Source organism: Ambystoma mexicanum, chromosome 5q (genome assembly GCF_040938575.1).
Source record: "Ambystoma mexicanum isolate Mex_15411 chromosome 5q, UKY_AmexF1_1, whole genome shotgun sequence".
In the NCBI taxonomy this organism is placed as follows: domain Eukaryota; kingdom Metazoa; phylum Chordata; class Amphibia; order Caudata; family Ambystomatidae; genus Ambystoma; species Ambystoma mexicanum.
The window spans coordinates 1,325,529,193-1,325,545,390 of NC_090933.1; the positions used below are offsets into that span (position 1 = coordinate 1,325,529,193).

Consider the following 16,198-nt stretch of genomic DNA (forward strand, 5'->3'; position numbering starts at 1 on the left):
TCTATTTGAGACATTCTGAAACTTGTTTTTTAGTGACATGCTGCTATTATGAAATGGGTTCCCTGTAATGTACAAATGGTAGTGTGAGACACACTTGCCATGCCCAGCAGGTGCTCTATGATCACATTCCCGGCCTGCAACGCACCATAAATATGTTGGGTGCTTTGTGTAGATTTGGGGTCTATGATAATTTGGCGATGGCTACTCCTTGCATTTAGATTGGGTTTGGCCTTATTTCCTTTCAGTGACCATTCCTTATTACATTATATGGGATCAGTTGGTGGTATACATTATTGTTGGTGGTATTTTGGTGAGCATAATTTTTCCGTTTTTATTTGTGGCCCAACATACAAAACCTCTTCTTTTGCTTAGACTGTTCGTGTGATCTCTAGAGGCCTCGGACCTACATTCAGAAATACCACCATTTCACATATAGCATTCTCAATAACCTGTGGTATTATCACTAATTTATTTACATTAATGAACTATGTTTCCATAGGCCTCTTTGCTGTTTCATGTACGCCCAGCGATATCTATTGTATTAGATTCCACTCAGACACCAAAATGAGTGGAAACACGCACACAGCTATTTTTCATTGCTAATGATATTACTCCCATCTGTATGGGAAACATGACACATGTATTGCCTAAAAATTGTCCTCTTCTCCCGAAATATTACTCTAGATGCACCAAAGAAAAAGACAAAAACACTCTACACAGTTCGTGTACATTATACTTGTATTATAAACAATTACATTTCAAAATAGCACCTTAAGCTTCTGGCTGCCACCTTATCTGTAACAAACAGAAGAGAAAACAAATGCAGCAATAAAACGAAATTCACCCCACATTATTTGTAACAATAAGAAGGAAAAAATTACAGCGACGGAACAACATTCACTTTGCAACATTATAACGTGGCAATTAAACACAGGGATTCCCTTCAGCTACTCTTCCTTCCTGATATTTATTGAAGGTCATTCGTACAGCACGCAATAACCTCACTCCACTTGGATATTTAGCAGCTATCTGTAGTTCTCCCACACGCAACCTTTCTGCGCTCGCCTCCGAGGAATGGGCCCAGGGTTGTCCTCGTAATCTTGAAAGCTTGAAGTGCACAGCGTGAACATGGAATTCTCAAGCCGGTGGCAAGTGAGACTGGACCTGCCTCACAGCCCAGTCTCGGATCCTCCGTCTCAGCAGCTCAGCCTTAGTTCTGTCCGACTTTGTCCAGCAGAACTCTGTTGCATCCCCCTATGCCTACGTGGAATCACTGCAGACACTCTGCACCAATCAAATTCAAAAGACTGTATCCTCCTTCCTTCCACAATAGTTCACTTTTTACAGTAAGAAACTGTATCTGAACTCATTTCCTGGCATGCAGATTTTGCCTCCAGCTAACGCAGTGAACAGAGAAAAAAAAAATGCATGTTTAAAATGAATCTCAGAGCATGTCTTTCTGCCTCTTTTCCACATAGAGATTACATTATGTTATTGAGTTAGTATTGCTATTAGTATTTGTTATTTAAGTCAGTCAATTAGACAGCTAATATAGTCAGTCTCCTGTGAGTGAGGCATTTCAAGTAAGATAAAGAGAAGAAGAAAAATATATTCTGGTGTACTTTTAAATCTGCAGCATGTCTCCATTTGCATACCCATATGTTATGCTAGCAACATAGGGCTGGCTAAATGTGTACCACATTATTGCTGGCAATAATGTTATCACATTCAGTGGCGTTGTACTCCAAGACACAATAAATTATACTACAGAGTGCAAGATGGCATAAGGCCTGTGCCTGGGAGGGTGATGCATTGGGTGGCAAGTGTACCCTGGGGTTTGCAGGGGTTTGGTGGGGGTGCAAGATGGTGTACGGCCTGAGCCTGGGAGGGTGATGCATTGGGAGGCAAGGGTACCCTGGTGTCTGCAGGGGTTCCTGGGGTGCAAGACGGGGTAAGGCCTGCTCCTGGGAGGGTAATGCATTGTGAGGCGAGGGGACCTTGGGCTCTGCAGGGGTTCATGGGGCTGCAAGATGGGGTAAGGCCTGGGAGGGTGGTGCATGGGTGGCAAGGGTACCCCGGGGTCTGCAGGGGTTCCTGGGGTGGGTGTGCAAGATGGCCTGCACCTGGGTGAGGTGATGCATTGGGAGGCAAGGCGACCCTGGGGTCTGCAGGGGTTCCTAGGGGTGCAAGATGGCCTAAGACCTGCTCTTGTGAAGGATGGGGGATTGGGAGGCAAGGGTACCCTTGGGTCTGCTGGGGTTCCCGGGGGTGCAAGATGGCCTGCGCCTGGGTGAGGTGATGCATTGGGAGGCAAGGGGTCCCTGGGGGCTGCTGGGGGTGGGGATGCAAGATGGCCTAAGGCCTGCGCCTGGGAGGGTGATGAATTGGGAGGCAATGGTACCCTGCCCTGGGGTCTGCAGGGGTTCCTGGGGGTGTGGGTGCAAGATGGCCTGAGCCTGGGAGGGTAATGCATTGCGGGGAAAGGGTACCCTGGGGTCTGCACAGGTTCCTAGTGGTGGGGGTGTAAGATTGTGTAAGGCCTGAGCCTGGGAGGGTGATGCATTGGGAGGCAATGGTACCCTGGGGTCTGCAGGGGTTTCTGGTGTTGGGGGTGCAAGATGGCAGAAGGCCTGTGCCTGGGACGGTGGTGCGTTGGGAGGCAAGGGTATCCTTGGCTCTGCAGGGGTTCCTGGTGGTGGGGGGTGCAAGATGGCCTAAAGCCTGCGCTTGTGAAGGGTGGGGGATTGAGGGGGCAAGGGTCCGCAGGGGTTCCTGGGGGTGCAAGATGGGGTAAGGCCTGCTCCTTGGGGGGGGGGGTGATGCATTGGGAGGCAAGGGTATCCTGGGCTCTGCAGGGGTTCCTGGTGGTGCAAGATGGCCTAAGGCCTGCACTTGTGCAGGGTGGGGGATTGGGAGGCAAGGGGACCCTTGGGGCTGCTGGGGGTGGGGATGCAAGATGGCCTAAGGCCTGCTCCTGGGAGGGTGATGCATTGGGAGGCAAGGGTTCCCTGGGGTCTGCAGGGGTTCCTGGGGGTGCAAGATGGCCCAAGGCCTGCACCTGGGAGGGTGATGCATTGGGAGGCAAGGGTACTCTGTGGTCGGATCTGCAGGGGCTACTGGAGATGGGGGTGTAAGGTGGCATGACTCCTGCGCCTGGGAGGGTGATGCATGGGTGGCAAGGGTGTGCTGGGGTCTGCAGGGGTTCCTGGGGGTGCAAGATGGTGTAAGGCCTGCTCCTTGGGGGGGGGGGGGGGTGATGCATTGGGAGGCAAGGGTATCCTGGGCTCTGCAGGGGTTCCTGGTGGTGGGGGTGCAAGATGGCGTAAGGCCTGAGCTTGGGAGGCAAGGGGACCCTGGGGTCTGCAGGGGTTCCTGGGGGTGCAAGATGGCGTAAGGCCTGCTCCTTGGGGGGTGATGCATTGGGAGGCAAGGGGACTCTGGGGTCTGCAGGGGGTGGGGGTGCATGTGTTTTTGCGGTTTCGGGTGAAGCCTTATGTCCACACCCCCCCCCCCCCCTTCGATGCTATAAGTGTCAGGAGTATGGTCACGTGGTGCGATCTTGTAGGACGGAGAGAAGGTGTGGTGGTCCCCATGATATTAAGGATTGTCTCTGTATGTACACCAAATCGTTGTAATTAGGGGGTGTGTTAAACAGGTGGAGGCCTGTAAGGTTGTGAGCACTAAGGTGAGTCATAACATCAGCTGCAGCAGTTCAGAAGGTGCGGGCGAGCAGGTGGTTGTGGTAGGTAGTGGTCAAGCGACTGGAGGTGGGGAGGTTCAGTCTTTGGCGGTTGAGAGGGTGATTGGAGGGGGTGTCACTATCAGAATGGCGGATTTGTTGTGTTTTATTATCGCAACTATTAATATGATGGCTGAGTGTCAGTCGATCGGACGGGTTACAAGCGGTGGTGAAGGCAGCGAAGATACATTTAAGGATGTACATAGGATGATGAGTGGTGGTGTTTTTGTTCTCCCTTGTCACGCTCTGGAACACTTGTGTACGAGTGCGATACAAATAAAATATCAATATACAAGTGGACCATAGTTGCAAAATACATTGTGGCAGGCTTATAGTACCAATAAGTGGGGAGGGGGGGTTGTTGATCAGATGCAATGCAAATTGTGTGCAATTGAAAGGATATTTATTCAGCAACAATGTTAAAAACTACTAGTTGCACAGTGAAGCAACTCATCAAAGTGGCGCACTTGGACTGTAAACTCCCATGCTAGCATTTTGCGTTTTTGCGAAGTTCTTGACTCGCAATGTAATAAAACCTGTTTCATTTGAATAGCAGTGATTTATTGATATTGGGTAGGAGTTACTTAACTGTGGGGTGTAGTTGGGGAGTGGCGCGCATGCCGAGCACAGGGGGCGCATGGTAGTGTTTCGCCCTGGACTAGTAACTGTCCTGGGTGGATGGGCTCCTCTTAATCTCCCTGGGACCTCAAATGCTACGTTTTTAAATGTGAAATATGTCTTAAGGAATCTTTGGGGAATCATTTGCTGTGGGTGAGAGACCAGCGACTATTCACTCCTCTTTTAGTGAGAAAGTGATCATCTGTTTTGGCCAAGTGTTATTTACATTGTCTCTGCTTGTTCTTCATAAACCTCCAGTCCTGTCTTCTGTGTATGTGATGGACGGTGCATTCCTGGGCAGGGAGAGAACAGAAGCTCCTCTTTGGATGTTTCAATTATATATCGTTATAGGATGTCTTGCGTTTGTAGTATAATAACGTAATAATGTCTTCCATTTCTAGATCTAAACACAATATTGCATCATCCTACTCTGCAGAACGTAAGGAGCACAGGCACCAAAAGGTAAATAACGGCTGTAGTTTTTGTCTGCACAGGTTGTTCTATGCTTCTGAGATAGCCGGTCTCCCACCCTGCGTTCCTGTACCCTTCATGTCTCCTTCTCTCCTATCTTATCTCCATTCCTGCCTCTTCCTGGAAGTGGTGTCCAGATGCAGGTTTAGGGACCAGGTCTGTGGCCCAGTGGACTAGTGCATTCTCTGGTAGGATCCATGGTTATGTGATCTCATAGTCACTCCTGTGGGTCCACCCAGCCCTCCATCCAAGATTGACAGAATGAGCCTCTGAGTTTTGTAACAATGAACATCTGTTACCTTCTGTCTAGGGCACCAAAATACATCAGTGTGTGTGGGGGAGCTGGGTACATTCTACAAATACACATAGTATGTTATGTTAATCCTTTCCTCTGTGCCATCCTATTAAACTCAATTGGTAATTCGCTATTGGACCTGTATGGTGGATCTCAGCACTTTTCAATAGGGTGTGGAGCAGTGAGTTTTAAAAGTGAATTAAATAGGCCCATTTGTAGCTACACCTAGTGTTTGTTGTTCTGATCACCCGGGGAACAAGGGATTGATGGTAAAGCCTTAATCGGGAGGGACTGAATGAAACAGAACACCAGATCTGCACTTTGGTGGGTGTTGTTTTGTTTCTAGGAATGAATGAATGAATGAATGAATGAGTGAGTGAGTGAGTGAGTGAGCGTTCTGGAGGGGTATTGAGGGCATGTGGTAGAGTCAATGGAAAGGATGTATGGAGTGTGGAAGTATCACAGACACACACTCCCCTTGCCTGCCCACCCGCTAGAGCAGTTACAACATGAGGTGAATTAAATGGTCGCCATCGTGATTGTGAAGGAAGGGGAGTCACTTGCACACGTTTGTTAACTGTTAGCAAGTCGGGTGATCCGAGTATTGCAGGCTCCTGAAATCATCTGCATCTCTTATTTATTAACTTCTTGTCGCCAGTTGTGAGATAAAATGACCAACTGGCATTGTTGGGTGTTGGGATCCCCTGTTGGCTAGTGTCCCGTGTGCATTCCTGATGACCCACTTTGAAGCACTCTCCCACAAATTGACCTGGGAGTGAAGCTCCAAGATGTGGCTCCCATCAACTGGGCCTAGGAATTAATCAAGTCCTCGCAGCTCACACCCTTCAGATACTGTTCCAAACAGTAGCATGATTCAGTCATGACACGTGCCGAGTTCTGCATGACGTGCTATGTGAGGGATCTAAAATCCTGATATCGCACCATCCTGGCAGGAGGGGTGCGGGATGGACCTCATCCTTTAAGGCCTCAATCACTGATGTGACAAAGCCTTTATGTGAAATATAGCATTAAGGGTCGTGGTTTTAGGCCAGAGTAACCTGACGTTTGTGTTATGGTACCACCTGCGGGGGTTTTCAGAAATAATCTCTTGCTCATACCCACACTTGCCTCACTGTAAAATCTTGATGTAGTAAATTACATGAAAGTGGGCAGCATATATAGGTAAACCGTAATAATGAAAAAAAATCAGGGTGGGAGATCAAAACAGCAAGACTTTGGATTCATTTATTTAATCTCAAAAGAATAGCATACTGATAAGACAGTGAACAGACAGGTTTTGCACTTTATCAATGGGGGGTACTTCTGAGTACCAACCTCTTCAATATTGAGGTTATTTTCCTCGTATTAGTGCACATTCTCTAGCGAACAAATGGACATTTCAATACAAACACGAGTAAGTGCTACCCAGGACTACTAGTGGTCCATGGGTTTTGAAAAAAAAAAAACACACAACAATATGTACAAACAGAAAAATGAGACAAGGCGTTGTCACAGATCGACACTGTAGTGTTTCGGCCAACTTTATCGGTTGATTGGAGTTAGCTGTTGTGGTGGCTTTCTTAAGGATAGGGGTGAAGGGTGACTGTCCATATGGTATCTGTCAGAGTATAATAAAGATGACAAAAGATGGATGCCCCTTTCCTCTCAGTGGTCCCATCTATGCAGCTGTCAACCGTGGTTAACATTACATAAAGGCAAGGGGCGAACCCACTACTGGAGGCACGTGGTCCAAACCTTGTACTGAGGAGTGTACGATGAGAGGGGCCTCGGTTCCATACATTCCCACCTTTCGTTGCCTCTAAAGTAACAAATCATTTTACCTTGTTCTTTTCATTCTCCCTTCGGTAGTACTCGGCTTCAGCAACAGCCTCATCCCAAGCTGGGGGGTGCCTTATTGGCAACCATGCTCTGCACACACTTCTCAAGCTATTACCTCCTCTTGCATATTCCTCTGGGTGCCCATTAAGTATATCCCACCATCCCCATCCAAATCTATCCATACTTCTTTATACCATTGCAATTCCTTTGGCTCTTTAATGGTAGTGTGATGTAAATTGTCAACCCTGTCCCCATACTGCCTGTAGAGGGCAGTCATTCTGTATTGCGGTGTGGTGTATTCTCCAGTTTGTACTTGTGCATCTGTCATAGTAGCTACCGTTGTCTGTCGGCCCACTGTTATCATTGCTGAGCTAGGCATGTTATTTTTCACAGCATCGTAGTCCCAGTTGGCACACACAGAATATTAGGAGCAAAAAGACAATGATGGAATGAGTATTTTCGCTGCCACGTTCACCCATGATGGTATCCAACTGAACATATTGTCGAACCATGTGCTGTCGTCCGCTCCACTTTCGGTTCTCATTCTTTCTCCTATCTTGTGCACTGCCGTTATCACGTGTGAAAGTGTCCCGTTATCAGCATCTGCAGTTGGCACAAATGCGCAGCAGGTCCCCCCAATTGTTTTGCAAACACCTCAGTCCATCGCCGTGAGGAGGTCTAAGACATATCTGGTTTGCATTGTCATCAGGCGTAGTGCACGGAGCTCTCTTTTTGACATTGAATCCTTCTTCAGTGTCGTTGGCCAATTGGATGAGCTCCCAGCGCACGATCTGCAACCACTTGGCGTTTGTTCGTGCCTGGAGGCCTGGTGCTAAGAGTGATGCAAAAAATGTCTCTGCAGATGAGAAAAGCTTGTACCGCTGCACGATTTCAGCAAGGAGTTTTGATGATTCGGATGAGATATAATTGGACGACCTTTTGCTACGTGATAGCTTGGTTTTCAATGTGTCCTCTGACAATAGTTTGTATGCTGGGGGCTCTATAATTGTCTGTTCGGGCGCTGTTGATGGTTCAGCCGATTGCCCTGCTGCCGAACTGCCAGCCGAAGGTCCTGTTGTATGCTGAATGTTGCTTTCTGGTATCACCATTAGTGCTGTGTGGAGGGTGGCGAGGGCACAAGTGCCCTTCCATGATGCAGGGAGATGCAGGTAAGCTTGTTTGCCACAGATCCAGTATGTGTCCATCAGTGCTGCAGTGCCTTTTCTCATTTCTGGTATTATTACTGTCTTATTGCATCCTTTTACATCTCCCGTGTTCACCCTCCCTTCCCCATGGAAACAAAGTTCGTGCAGTGTTTCTTTTTGAATTTTTATGGGTTTCTCCAGTGCTGTGACCCATGTTAGTTTGGCGATGTGTTGTGACCAGATGGGGGGCACACGTTTCTTTTATCCATTTGTACGTGTCGTCTGGCAGACCTCGGAGCCCCTCCGCTTTGCATTCGATTATTTCATCATGCCAATTGTTGTCTGCATATCTCGTCCCTTTTATAATGAAAAACGGTTCTTTGGTGCAGACCACTCCTGGCTGGTGCATGTTTTCTCGTTCACCAATTTTTCCATGGTGACTGTGTGTGCCTGGAAGGTGTTTCTTATCCTACACAGAACCAGATGAATCAAACATTGGGCCTCTGACAAGGGTATTTCCTGTGGAATTAACATTTTTGGTGTCCCAGATGTGAACCATGGGAAGGCCCTGTCCAAGGCTTCCATTTCCAGGTGGCTCTCCGGCTGCATCACTCATTGCTGCCGGTTGACAAACCGACATCTGCCTGGCCGTCCGAGAGCCCATTCTACCAGAGTGATAGCTGTGACGATGGTCTTTCTATCTGGTGTGCCCCTGCTGGACATTTGCAGGGCTGCTACGTGGAGAGCGACACACCTTCACAAAACTCTACTGCGTTGACAGGGATTCCAGGGAGGAGTCCAGAGACGGCCATGCAGTGCTGCGTAACCTGTTCGCTTGAAGGTGAGTAGTTCCACTAGAGCCGGCACGAGGACTGCCCCATTCGCTATAACCCTGGGAGCTGCATACCTGAAACCAACGCAGCACTTCCATCACCTAGTTCCACATTAGCCCGCATGAGGACCGCTCCATTCGCTATAACCCTGGGTGCTACATACCTGAAACCAATGCAGCACTTCCTTTGCCTAGTTCCACATTAGCCAGAATGATGACCGCTCCATTCTCCTTGTTAGTTTTCATCAATAAAATTAAACACACTGCCAAATACATTCCATTTGAAACTTAGATTTAGACAACCGCATGGCGTTCGCCTTGCTCCCCTGCCTTGCTGCCATCTATAGGCAAGTCCTACCTATAAGGGAAGGTTATTCCCAATAGTTCGCACCGTCCACACTCCCCACCATAATGACAGAACCACTCTTGCCAGCCACCACAACCCTAACTCACCGCAGCACAACAGCTCACGCCACCCAACCTCCCCACACCACTCACATAACCTACCCACGCTACCTCAGCCTGCTTCCTCACCACCTCACCAACATCACACCAGCCATCCTTAACCCACCACCTTGCCCACTCCATCCACTCACCAAAGCTAAACTCTCTTACCTCATACCACACATCCTTACCGCACCACTTTACCCAACATGCACAGACCCTAACTCATTCCATAACAGCCCTCCACCCATTCACCTTACCTCACACAAACACACCCACGCCGTGTCGTCCCAGCATGCTACCCACCCTGGTTTGGCTCAACACACCAACCTGCACACCCAACAAAACTTACCTCAGAACACCTCAAACGACCCATCCTACCTCATCCCCAGCACGGTATAGTCATTCCATCTGACTGCCTCCCACCGTAGCTTGACACAGCATACCTCCCAGCAACCCTCGGTCGCCCCAGCACAACATCAACCATTTTAGATCACCCCAGCAGCTCATCCTTCCACACTAGATGACCCCAGCAGCTCATCCTTCCACACTTATCACCCCAGTAGCCGGACCTCCAGTATACGTTCACCCTACTGCCCACCCTTTCATCCTACCTCACCGCAGCACTCCAAATGGCCGTGAAACCTAACAGCACCCCATTTACTCACCCAACCTAGCATACCCTGGCCTGCCACTCATTAACCCAGCTGAGCCCCAGCCAGAATCCCAAACTTTCACTAGCCCCTCAACCACCAACCATCCCTTGTTGACCCCAGCTCACTTACTTCACCCTAGCACCCCATCTTAGATCGTCTTGTCACCCTACTTACTCCCGAAACACACCTAGCCTAGTTTAGCTTAGCACTGAAACCCACTCACTCTAGAACACCCCAGTAGTGAATCCCAACCATCCGAGCACACCCCAGTCCTATGTTATGTTACTTGGCATTTATATAGCACTCTATATATCATTGATATGACCTCAAAGCGCTAGTAGGTTGAACGCCCTCGGGAATCGTAGTTCTGGTCAACAACTTACCTGCCTCAGCTTTGCCCTTCCTCCATCCATGTACCCTAGCACATGCCAGCCTAAAGCTCACCACACCCAACCCCACCCCACTTCATCCACCCAGCCTTTCCCAATGACCTAACCTCACCCTAAACCCTCACCCAGAAATCTCAGACCGCCCACAATCACCCCACTAATACACCTAATTCCACCCAACCACTGCCTCCTCTCCACCAAACCAACCCCCCACTACCTCACATCACCCCATCTACAGCACCCACCCAACCATGTCACCTGCTCACCCAACCTTATCACATTAGCGTGCCTCATCCAACATAATATCACCCCACCACTTCACTGACCCCAGAACCCCTCCCACCTAGGCTAACAATAGCACATACACTTGAGGACCCTAGCTCACCCTAGCACAATACCCACCTACCCTAGCTCATCCAGGTACAACAACCCATTTTTCATAACTCGCCCCAGAACACCATAGTTCACTCCAACAACCCACTCACACACGCTAGGTCACCTCAAAGTAACACACCACCCACCCAACCCAGCGTGCCCCAGCAACCACCCAGAGCTCACCCGCCCAAGCATCTCAATAGCTCACCCACACTTGCTACCCCAGGATCACACCTAACCCTCTACCCACTCTTCCTCACCTAGAATCCCCCCGGCTGGTTGCAGCATCACACCAAAACACACACCCTAAGAACCCACCCAAGGTCACTCCCATACCTTAGCCCACCCCATACCCTATGACACCCTGATCACTCCCAGCCCGGCTACATCACTGCAACACATGCGGCTCACCCCAGCACCCAACCACCCTTGCGCACCAAAGTAAACGCTAGCTCACCCCAGCACAACCTACCTCACCCCAGCACAACCTACCACACCCAGGAACCCTAGCTCACCCCAGCACAACCGACCTCACCCCAGCACAACCTACCACACCCCAGCACAACCTACCACACCCAGGAACCCTAGCTCAGCCAAGCACACCTACCTCACCCCAGCACAACCTACCACACCCAGGCACCCCAGCTCAGACAAGCACACCTACCTCACCCCAGCACAACCTACCACACCCAGGAACCTCAGCTCAGCCAAGCACAACCTACCTCACCCCAGCACAACCTACCTCACCCCAGCACAACCTACCTCACCCCAGCACAACCTACCACACCCAGGAACCTCTGCTCAGCCAAGCACACCTACCTCACCCCAGCACAACCTATCACACCCAGGCACCCTAGCTCTGCCCAGCACAACCTACCTCACCCCAGCACAACCTACCTCACCCCAGCACAACCTACCTCACCCCAGCACAACCTACCACACCCAGGCACCCTAGCTCTGCCCAACACAACCTACCTCACCCCAGCACAACCTACCACACCCAGGAACCCTAGCTCACCCCAGCACACCTACCCCACCCCAGCACAACCTACCACACCCAGGAACGTTCGCTCAGCCAAGCAAACCTACCTCACCCCAGCACAACCTACGACACCCAGGAACCCTACCTCACCCCAGCAAACCTACCTCACCCCAGCACAACCTACCACACCCAGGAACGTTCGCTCAGCCAAGCACAACCTACCTCACCCCAGCACAACCTACCACACCCAAGAACCTTAGCTCAGCCCAGCACAACCTACCACACCCAGGAACCCTAGCTCAGCCAAGCATTCACCCCAGCACAACCTACCACACCCAGGAACCCTAGCTCAGCCAAGCATTCACCCCAGCACAACCTACCACACCCAGGAACCCTAGTTCAGCCAAGCATTCACCCCAGCACAACCTACCACACCCTGGAACCCTAGCTCACCCCAGCACAACCTACCTCACCCCAGCACAACCTACCACACCCAGGAACCCTAACTCACCCCAGCACAACCTACCTCACCCCAGCACAACCTACCTCACCCCAGCACAACCTACCACACCCAGGAACCCTAGCTCAGCCAAGCACACCTACCTCACCCCAGCACAACCTACCACACCCAGGCACCCCAGCTCAGCCAAGCACACCTACCTCACCCCAGCACAACCTACCACACCCAGGAACCCCAGCTCAGCCAAGCACACCTACCTCACCCCAGCACAACCTACCACACCCAGGCACCCCAGCTCAGCCAAGCACACCTACCTCACACCACAACACCCTACCACACCCAGGCACCCTAGCTCTGCCCAGCACAACCTACCTCACCCCAGCACAACCTACCTCACCCCATCACAACCTACCACACCCAGGAACCCTAGCTCAGCCAAGCACACCTACCTCACCCCAGCACAACCTACCACACCCAGGCACCCTACCTCACCCCAGCACACCTACCTCACCCCAGCACAACCTACCACACCCAGGAACGTTTGCTCAGCTAAGCACAACCTACCTCACCCCAGCACAACCTACCACACCCAAGAACCTTAGCTCAGCCCAGCACAACCTACCACACCCAGGAACCCTAGCTCACCCCAGCAAACCTACCTCACCCCAGCACACCTACCTCACCCCAGCACAACCTACCACACTGAGGAACCCTAGCTCAGCCAGGCACACCTACCTCACCCCAGCACAACCTACCTCACCCCAGCACAACCTACCACACCCAGGCACCCTAGCTCACGCTAGCAAACCCTAGCTCAGCTCAGCCCAGCACAACCTACCACACCCAGGAACGTTCGCTCAGCCAAGCATTCACCCCCAAAGCAAATGCAATAAAAACAAGCACAGCTCATTCAACATAGCTCATCCCAGCGGCCCACCTATCCAACCACTGCCAAAGCCCCCCAGAAAACATGAGTTCACCCCAGTGCCCCATTCTCCCCAGTCACACAACCTCCCTCACACCTCACCCGACCTCACACACTCCACCAAACTACAACATCCTACACAAGCTTACCCAACAACGTCACCCCGCCCTAGCTCCCCAGCATAACACCGACCCACCCTAGCTCTCCGCAGCACGCCACCCATCTACCCTAACTAATCCCCGCACAATACAATCCTCCCTAGCTCCCTCCAGTACATAAACCTCCCAGCCTAGCTTGCCCTGGCACAATACGTATTGTAGCTCACCCAGGGCACCATAAACTGCCTCAACAAACCAATCCACACACCAATCCCAGCTTGCATCAGTACACTCCCGACCTTTCCTCTCTCCAGCTCTCCACCCACCCACCCTAGCTCACAACATAGATCACCACAAAGAAACATTCCACTCACCCTAACTCTTATTAGCATACAATCTACCCGCCCTAGCTCACTTGTGCAGTACAACCACCCTCCTCTACCTCTTAGCAACACCCCCTGCACATTAGATCACTCCAGCACAAGGTCACTATAGCACCCCATCTGTCAACTCAAGCTCTCCAAAGCATCCAAGCATCCTATCCACCATAAGCTCCCCCAACACTGCACACATTTGAACTCATCTCAGCCCCTAGCCACTCACTCTAGCTCACCACAACACAGCACCCACCCACCCACCTAGCTCATCAGGGTACAACATCCACCGACCGTAGCTCACACCAGCAAAACGCCCCAGCCTAGCATCACACAGACTAGCATGCCGATCTTAATTCACCCCAGCAAACCATCCGTCCTAGTTCACCCTAACCCCAGACCCACCAGAGCTATTCCCACCAACCCCACCCGCCTACCCTAATTCACCTCATCATCCCGCTGGACCTAAGCAGTGTCCAGTCAAAGGATCTAAAACAAAAGGATCGAATGCAATAGGGTTGAGTCAATAAGACTGAAAAAAAAGGTTGAATGCCTTTTTTTAAATGTATATTTTTTTTTTTTTGGTTTCCGTATAGAGGGGGAAAAAAAGTGGTTTTTACACCAAAAACGGGGGTTTGGGTGGGGACCCCCGAAAAAAAAAAAAAATACAACCTTTTTGTTTTCGGTCCTTTTGATTCGATCCTTTGACCTACAACCGACCTAAGCTCATACCAGCACCCAGCCCACTTAACCTAGCTACTCAGCATCTGAACAAGCTTACATAGCTTATCACAGCACATCACCCACCCACCCACCCACCCTAGGACACTAGAGCAAATAACAACGTCACCGTGACTCATCCAAGCACCCCACCGTAACTCACCCCAGCACAGCACCCACCCAGCTTAGCTCACCCCAGCAGCTCACGCACCCACATAAGCTCACCCAAGCTGTATAGCCAAGCACCCAATTACATCCCAGTACAGGCTCCTCTCAAGCCATCACACACCACCCTAGATTGTGTCTTCCTGCTGCCCGCCCACTGCATCAACCGAGCAAACCCTAGCTCACACACGCATCCCCTAGCTCACACACGCATCCCCTAGCTCACACACGCATCCCCTAGCTCACACACGCATCCCCTAGCTCACACACGCATCCCCTAGCTCACACACGCATCCCCTAGCTCACACATGCATCCCCTAGCTCGATCGAGCACAACACACACCCAACTGAGCTAAAAGCAGCACACTTTAAGGGCCTCATTACAAGTTCAGTGGCACTGCCAAAAGTGGTAATTCCATTACTGTCACCTTTTTGGGTGGTAGCAGAATTACCGCCATTTTTCACAAACCACTGGATTATACATTTGGATATAAAGTGGAGGATTTACCTTCACAACAAATCCACCACAAATCTCCATGGAGCCCTGTGCACTACACGCAAGGGGAATTACACCACATTACCACCACTTGTAATCCCATGGTGCACTCATGGGACCAAGTGGCAGTAATGGTAATGAAGAATAGGGGCTACTGAATGAACACCAAACATGTAATGAGGCCCTCTGCACCCACATTAGCACAGCCGAGCAGTCCACTCACCACAGCGGTGCGCCCAAACCAGGTCACTGTAGGACCTCCTTCAAGCACTCCACCCTCCCACTCTAGCTTAGACCTGGCATCCAACATGCCCCAGATCACGCCAGCACCTCAACCACCCCAGCACAGCACTGACCCACCGCAGCTCACTCGCCACAATGCCCACTCAACTAGGTCACCTCAGCATAGCCTCCACCAATCCTGGCACAACCCAGCACAGCACTGGCCCAACTTCTGTTTACTGCAGCTCCGGACCACAGATACCAGAATGCATTTGGTGGGGTACCCACGTAAGGGAGCACATAAAACATTGCACAGCGACTCCCGAACCGTAGGTAAAGCATGTCTCAAACACCTTGTGGTGAATGGTGTAGGTTGTCCAATGGTTAAGGCACAAGGTGAAGGAATTTAGGGCAGTAAACAGAGGCAGGAGACTGATGTGCAAGCGATTTCAGCACCAGTAGACAGGGCACAGCATAGATAGAACGCAAACTCTGGGTGCAATGAAGCGTGATGTTAATTAAAAATTGTTGTGACAGGCACTGGGCATCATAACAGTTGTAATAAATGTATCTGGAATGAATTAAGAAGAGTTGAGCATTGTGCACCCTGACATGATGTGAATGCACGACCAGGTGGTTGCTAGCTGATCGCTTGTAGGGAGTGCATTAGCTCCCAGAGCTATTTTGCCCTGAAGAGGAAACTAAAAGTTATGCTCACATTGTTCATTATTTAACGTTCAACGGGATTAGGTCATGATCCCGGCTCAAACTCAAGCGAAGAACACAAAAGTATGTCAGTCAGGTAACACAATGGTGTCCCCTCCATAAACATCTTTCTTTTTGCAGATACCCTGATTACTGGACAATTATCAAAACACTTGTTCTGTGACCAAATCGTACAGTTTCTCCTCATGGTGTATGAAATGGTAGGACGATCCTATAATTTGAGCCAA

The 16,198-nt window shown here is 50.5% G+C and overlaps 1 protein-coding gene across 6 annotated transcripts in view; it reads left to right on the top strand.

Annotated features, from left to right (window-relative positions):
* Nucleotides 1-16,198, top strand: part of LOC138498516 (zinc finger protein 615-like) — an 80,800-nt gene that overhangs the window by 14,333 nt on the left and 50,269 nt on the right. For 4 of the 6 annotated variants that reach the window (XM_069622292.1, XM_069622296.1, XM_069622293.1 and 1 more), the window contains exon 2: nt 4,759-4,819. The exons of the other annotated variants lie outside the window; for them this stretch is intronic. The gene's annotated coding sequence lies outside the window, so the exon portion shown is untranslated. The remainder of the gene's footprint in view (nt 1-4,758; nt 4,820-16,198) is intronic. 6 annotated transcript variants of the gene reach the window in all.